At 43.6% G+C, this 6000-nt stretch overlaps 1 protein-coding gene across 1 annotated transcript in view; it reads left to right on the top strand.

The window, feature by feature from the left end:
• The first annotated feature begins 2184 nt into the window (after nt 1-2184).
• Nucleotides 2185-6000, top strand: part of adgrl3.1 (adhesion G protein-coupled receptor L3.1) — a 174475-nt gene continuing 170659 nt past the window's right edge. The window contains exon 1 of the mRNA XM_050044160.1: nt 2185-2763. The gene's annotated coding sequence lies outside the window, so the exon portion shown is untranslated. The remainder of the gene's footprint in view (nt 2764-6000) is intronic.

Below are 6000 nucleotides of genomic sequence, written 5' to 3'. Positions count from 1 at the left end.
GAGTAAACAGCTTATTAGAGGTGGGGGGGGGGGGGGGGGGGGGGGCGCGACTGTAGCCCGACCCGGGAAAATCCGCCCAGGAGAAATTTCTAGAAACTTAACAGCTAATCTGATCATTTTAGAGCTTTTTGAAACAAAAATCTCACATCAGGGGTTCTCAAAGTTTTGATGACTGAGTGCCATTTTACAGCCACACAGGAAAAGTGCACACACTCTGACTTTTTTTTTATGAACTTTTTTATGACATACTAACACTACAAAGGCTATAACACTCAATCAACAGTCATATTACATTCTAGTTTTACACTTTTCAGTACATTTGAAAGTATTAAAGTAGAGAGGACAGTACATTATTTGACACTGATAGAACCCACAGCAGTAGAGCAACTGCTTCTGCTGGAGTGCTTGGACAAACCATACAAAGAACTGCAGAACACTGTAATAGAAACAGAAAGGATGGCAATTTATTAGGTTTATTTACAATGATAATTACATTTGCTAATAATTATTTTGGATGGTGGTGCATGGTTGCCTGTTGTGGCATAGAAAATTCCTTTCTTTATATTTTCTATCAACAAACTGTGGGAACATTTTGAGCATATTTGAATATTATAGGCTCAAATATATATTAGAATCACTGTCTAGGCTTACAGACAAGGGTCTCACTTTGTGTTGAAGAGTGGTGGAGAAATGACAGCTCACATATAGAAAGCATGGGGGGGGGTGTATTTATGTCAAGAAAAAGACAAAATTTAAAATATAAAAAGATATTTATTTATTTTTCTGTAGATCAGTTATTCTCATGCAATCTTATCGCTGCGTATGATTAACTCTTTAGTTCTCATTTGTGTCTTTTGTTTGGGCACTCAACCTCTTTAATGTGCATGTTGCACCTGATGATGTAATGTCAATGACACATTAATTCATTTTAATTCATTTATAAGCCCCTGAACCTTACTAGCTTATATCTGCTGTCATGCTAACAAAGCGAGAAAGGAAACCTTTCAAGAAAACTGTGTGAAAAATTTGTTGAAGTTGCTGATCCCAGCTGCACATTTTGCATCATTAGGCTCATCAGTAGGCTAGAGGGATTTTTTATTTATTTATTTTTACCCAATGTTACTTTTTTTGAGATGCACATTTGTATCTTCTATATTTACATCGCCATGTATGTTTTCTTATTGTGTAAATAATACTTTCTCAAACATTAGGCTATCATTTGTTAGTTAACATCTCTTGGTGCAAGTTATTTTTTCAGAACATTTTTTCCAACTACAACAGTGATAGCCTATTTTATTTCTATATTTATTAATTATGATTTACACATATGTAAAATTCAACATTTATCAATTAGGAGGCTGTTTTTCATGCTTGATTCGCCTTTTATTCCAATAGTTAACATTTGCATTGCTTCTATGAATTTATCATTTCCTTGATAGGGTAGATCTTGTTAGGTTTGCTCAGTCCCCCACTGAACAAACCACTTTATGCTGAATTATTGCAGTCAACGTTTCATTTCTGGGTCCCTAAACCCAAAAATTGGAGTACAGGGACGACAGTCATTTAATGGGATCCAGGAGTAAGTAGCCCAAAGGAGGACTACAATTTTACTTTTATTCCTCCTTATGGCTGAAAGTGTAACAGTGACTACTATTATATTGCATCCATAAACTGATAAAGAAAAAGCACAAAATTCACCAGAATGCATAAGAAATTAGAAATTGTGTTTGATGTTCTTAATGTTCTTGAGGGCCCCCAAACCGCACCCTCCGTTTATTATTTGTCCCCCCCCCCCAGCGTTGAAAGGAAACCTACGCCCCCACCCAAAGGCCCATTTATGCAGTTATCCACCAACTCATGTCCAACAACAAAAACCTCCTCTCAGTTGGGGCTTCTTGGGTCAATGTCACATCCAGCGGAGGGTCTAATTTGTAAAAACGTCCTTGCCGTGGAAAGTTTGGGAACCCCTGTGTGTGTTCACACGGCAGGTGGAGCCCTCGCTCCAGAGATTTAGGAGCCAGATCCAGTTCCGCGTTTTCCACCAGACACCCCACTTCATCTCTCCCTCTTTTCTCTCTCTGCATCCCCCAGGCAGGAATCATCACCCCCTCCTCTCCCCAGCCCCTCCACCCACCCTCGGCTCCCCGCCCGCCTGCAACGCAACGCTCCTTTCGCCGGGCTGCGCTCGATCAACCGAGCATCCACCGCGCCTCCAAATTGGTTTGTCATTTCTGACCCCTCTCTCTCTCCGTGTGTTGACCACGGTCCTCTGATCCGCTGCGCTCTGCGCCTGTGGACTTCGGCACAAGTCAGTAAGAACATAAAGGCAGCCGAGAAAGATAAAGAGAGAGACAGGGAGGGAGGGAGGACGGGATACAGACAGACGGATAGAGGGAGAGATACGCCTCTGTCCTCCTCCAGCACTCCACTGGACTTAGTGCTTTTGGACGGCGATACCTCCTCCTGTGTGCGCGCTGATCGGGATACTAAGCACGCAGCTATTGGTTTATTATCTCCATCCCTTCTTTCGGTAACATCTAACCGCGTCGTTTTTTTTTCTTTCTTTTTGCGGCAGCAAGAATTACCCACAGAGCCGGAGACGAGGCGCCAATCAGTGAAATTATTTATCGACTGGGAAGATACATTTCTATCCAACATCTACGTTGTGGGGACTGCATGCAAGAGCGCAGAAAAGGTTATTCCTGACTCCACTGTGCGCTGGATGTGTATATATGCGCCTATATCGCTGCGACTGGTGATACGGTAAGGAGCCACTCTTTATTCCTGCACGAATGATGTTTTCCTGCAGACATCCTCGGTGAACGTCAGTAAACCTCTTGGTTATATGTCGCCCAGTGTGTGTCTGTCACTGACCTGCTCTGAAAGCTATATGGCAGCGCTGACTTTGGTTCTCACGGATGCCCATGGGAATGTGGCCTGCGATTATTGTACTTAAGGGGCGCGGAAACTGGCCCTAATGGACGAAAGGGGGGTAAAATGTAATATAGTTGGCGTATTTGTACAGATGAGGGTCCGGCGACTTGTGGCTGGATGGGCGTCGCTCGGATGCGAGATGTCGCTAAGGCGAAGTAATAAGCAATGATACCTATTACCTCTCCGGCAAATAATCAATGCAATCATATTATCCCGTGACGGCTGCTCGGCCGGGCTGTACACATAATTATTATTCTGTGGCCGCGTGGATGTGCCTCACTGCAGGGCGCAATGACAAATCACACGCTTTGGCATGATGGATGACAGATAGACTAAGTGTTCACCTCAGGCCCCCCCCCCCCCCCCCCCTCCTATTTTATATGGCTGTCATTTGAGTGTATTGGAATGCAGTTAGCTTATTGTGTGCTGCTTTTGTCAGCCGCAGTCTAAAATCCAGAGTAAATCCAGCTACTCTGGAAGAAAAGGAGTATCCGGCAGGCCAGTGCACCCCCAGGATACGTCAATCATGCGGATTCATGAGTGAAAGCTCTTATTTACAGAGGAGGCAGTCCAGGGGTTGCAGATGACCTTCATGTGCTGCTGGAAACTACTGAAGGTTGCAGGATCTTGACCTAAACTGAAACCCCTGCTTCAGATCTGTGGGACCATACAGTGAGCTCTTTGTAATCAGCAGGCTCCACTTTGAAATTGCCCTTTTTGTGCCTCCATACTGATGATAAATTATATGATTAATCACAAGTGCCCTGCCTCACAAATAAATGCACAATTCTGGCAATCACCCCTCAATCAGTCATTTGCTGTCTGCTTCTTGGGTGGCCCTTTGGAATCACTGCTCTCCACATCCAAACAGCTATCAGCAAATATACTGTGTGTAGAGCTCAATTCTCAGTGTGACATAAAGGGTGCATATAGGCTCTATAGGTTGGAGTGGTTGACAAAATGTTGACTCATCTGTCAGTGCTGCAGGTAAGAAAAGTCTCTCCAAGGTCTCCCTCTGAGCAGGTGGGAACATGGTCAGTGTAGGCAGTCATCTGTACGTTTGTGTGTTGGAGTAATTTGACATAGATTTGCTTGGCTGCCATTTTGGCAGCATCTGTTAAAGCACAGGCCCGTCTCCAAGGAGATTATTATGTTTGTGGATGAGATGAATATCACTAAGTCATCTGTCATCAGTGCATCTGTTTGTGTCTAAGTGATCCTACAGTTCCGTGCCAGTTTGATAATTTGTTTTAAATGTTTGAGAAAGATTTAGCATCGAACAGGGAAAAAAAAAGTATTTCCTCGTCCAAATTCTGCAGTTGGTGGTTGTAGGTGTCTGACAAGTTGTTTATTTGTTTTTAACAGTGGAGGGAAACCATGTAACCTCAATAGTATTTGTGTTTTCCTGTCCAAACGTACATCTGCTGCAGTGGATGTTTTTTGGTTTACTTTTCCGCCAGGCTCGGGTAGCCTCTCCGGAGAGCCGCGGGATGTTTGTCAGACATCGCACCATGAATGCAAGTTGTGTCAAGGAGCATCTTGGGTCACGTTAAGCAATGACACCCACGCAGCACTGATGTTGTCAAAGCACCTGAAGCTGTATAATGTGCAACAGCAGCAATCAAGCATTCTGCTGACAGTAGGTCTATCTGTCCTCCCTTAATTGGGTCACTGATTCATTCCACTTGTTATGATGCACAAGAATGGAGAAAAAAAAAAGCTCCTTGTTGGGGAGAAAGCAGGGTGCAAATTAGTACGGCTGTGCTAATTCGGATTGTTCTGCTTGATCGACCGGGGGCCTGACTTTCTTTGTTTAGAGCTGTTAATGTAACACAGTGTTTGCTTTGGATTTGGATGGCTCCAAAAACAATATCTGACCCTGAAATGGAAGCAGCATGTGATTTAAATAAGGGATCATATAAATTAAACATGTGTGCACAGTCCAAACCTCGAGATAATGAAAATATATCTTGGCAGACAGCATCATCCATAGCAGACAGACAATAACAGACACATATACACAGTTGTGTATTAAGACAAACAGGCATATAATCCGTTTTGGAACAAGTGCAAGTGCTTGTTGCTGAAGTCTCTATTTCCACCGTCAAGGGTTATTAGAGAGTCCAACTTCAACTCTTGGGCAATTAATTCTGTTTAGTGGGCACATAGAACCTAAGGGCTGATTTCCCCAGAACCATTTTAACAAGCGTTTTCCTAAAGAACTTGCACTTTCTGGGATCTAGTTGCCTTTCTTGGTTAATTTATGCACAGCAAGGTAAAGGTCTGTGTGTCAGAGAGCCTTGTAGATAAACAGAAGGTGGTGTTTATTGTGCTCACTGAGACAACCAACCATCCTGCATAAATAAATTGTCACTCTTGTGGTTTAAGCTGTGAGGAAAAGCAAAACAAATCTTAAAGCTGCAATAATAATATTAAGTTGCAATGAAAGCAGAGCTGTTTAATTTGACTGCGCTGTTCCCCTAATGCAACGGCGATTCACATTCCTAGTCTCAACCCTGCTCTGTGTGCCGAGTTTAACCTAATTCAAAGGCCTTTTCCTGCCCATGGACGACATCTCTCTCCCCGTATTGAAATAATGAGGCCAGATCCTTGCCCGTCTTCCTCATCCACGTAAAGCACTCGGTCATGTGTTAACACATCCTTCCTCCTAACCCTTTGCTTTCCTCAAAGAATAACCCTCTGCATTTTTCCACCATCATCCGGAGCTATGGGCTCAGTTCACCTCTCTTAATGTGCGAAGCTCGCCTCCGATATCATTCAACCCTATTAGAGCTACAGACCATGCGAGAGGACTGCGCAGTTACTTTGCTACCTGATTAGATATATGCTTAGGAAAGGGGAAAACCAGTGGCAGACGACCGGCTGTCAGATCTCTGGGCATTCACTGACTCATTGCTCCTACGGCCTCGACTAGAATAGCCCTCCAGAGATAGATGTCTTACTCTGCCTAAATATGGAACTGTTGGAAGGCTTTCTGCTCGAACCACCACAGCCTATTATCTGTCTGCATTTTGGGGCCGATTGGACGAAATGTACACTGTTGGC

This window comes from Epinephelus moara, chromosome 5 (assembly GCF_006386435.1).
Source record: "Epinephelus moara isolate mb chromosome 5, YSFRI_EMoa_1.0, whole genome shotgun sequence".
Taxonomy (NCBI): Eukaryota; Metazoa; Chordata; class Actinopteri; order Perciformes; family Serranidae; genus Epinephelus; species Epinephelus moara.
Note: the sequence above shows the minus strand (reverse complement) of the source record. Positions and strands in the feature narration are given on the sequence as shown.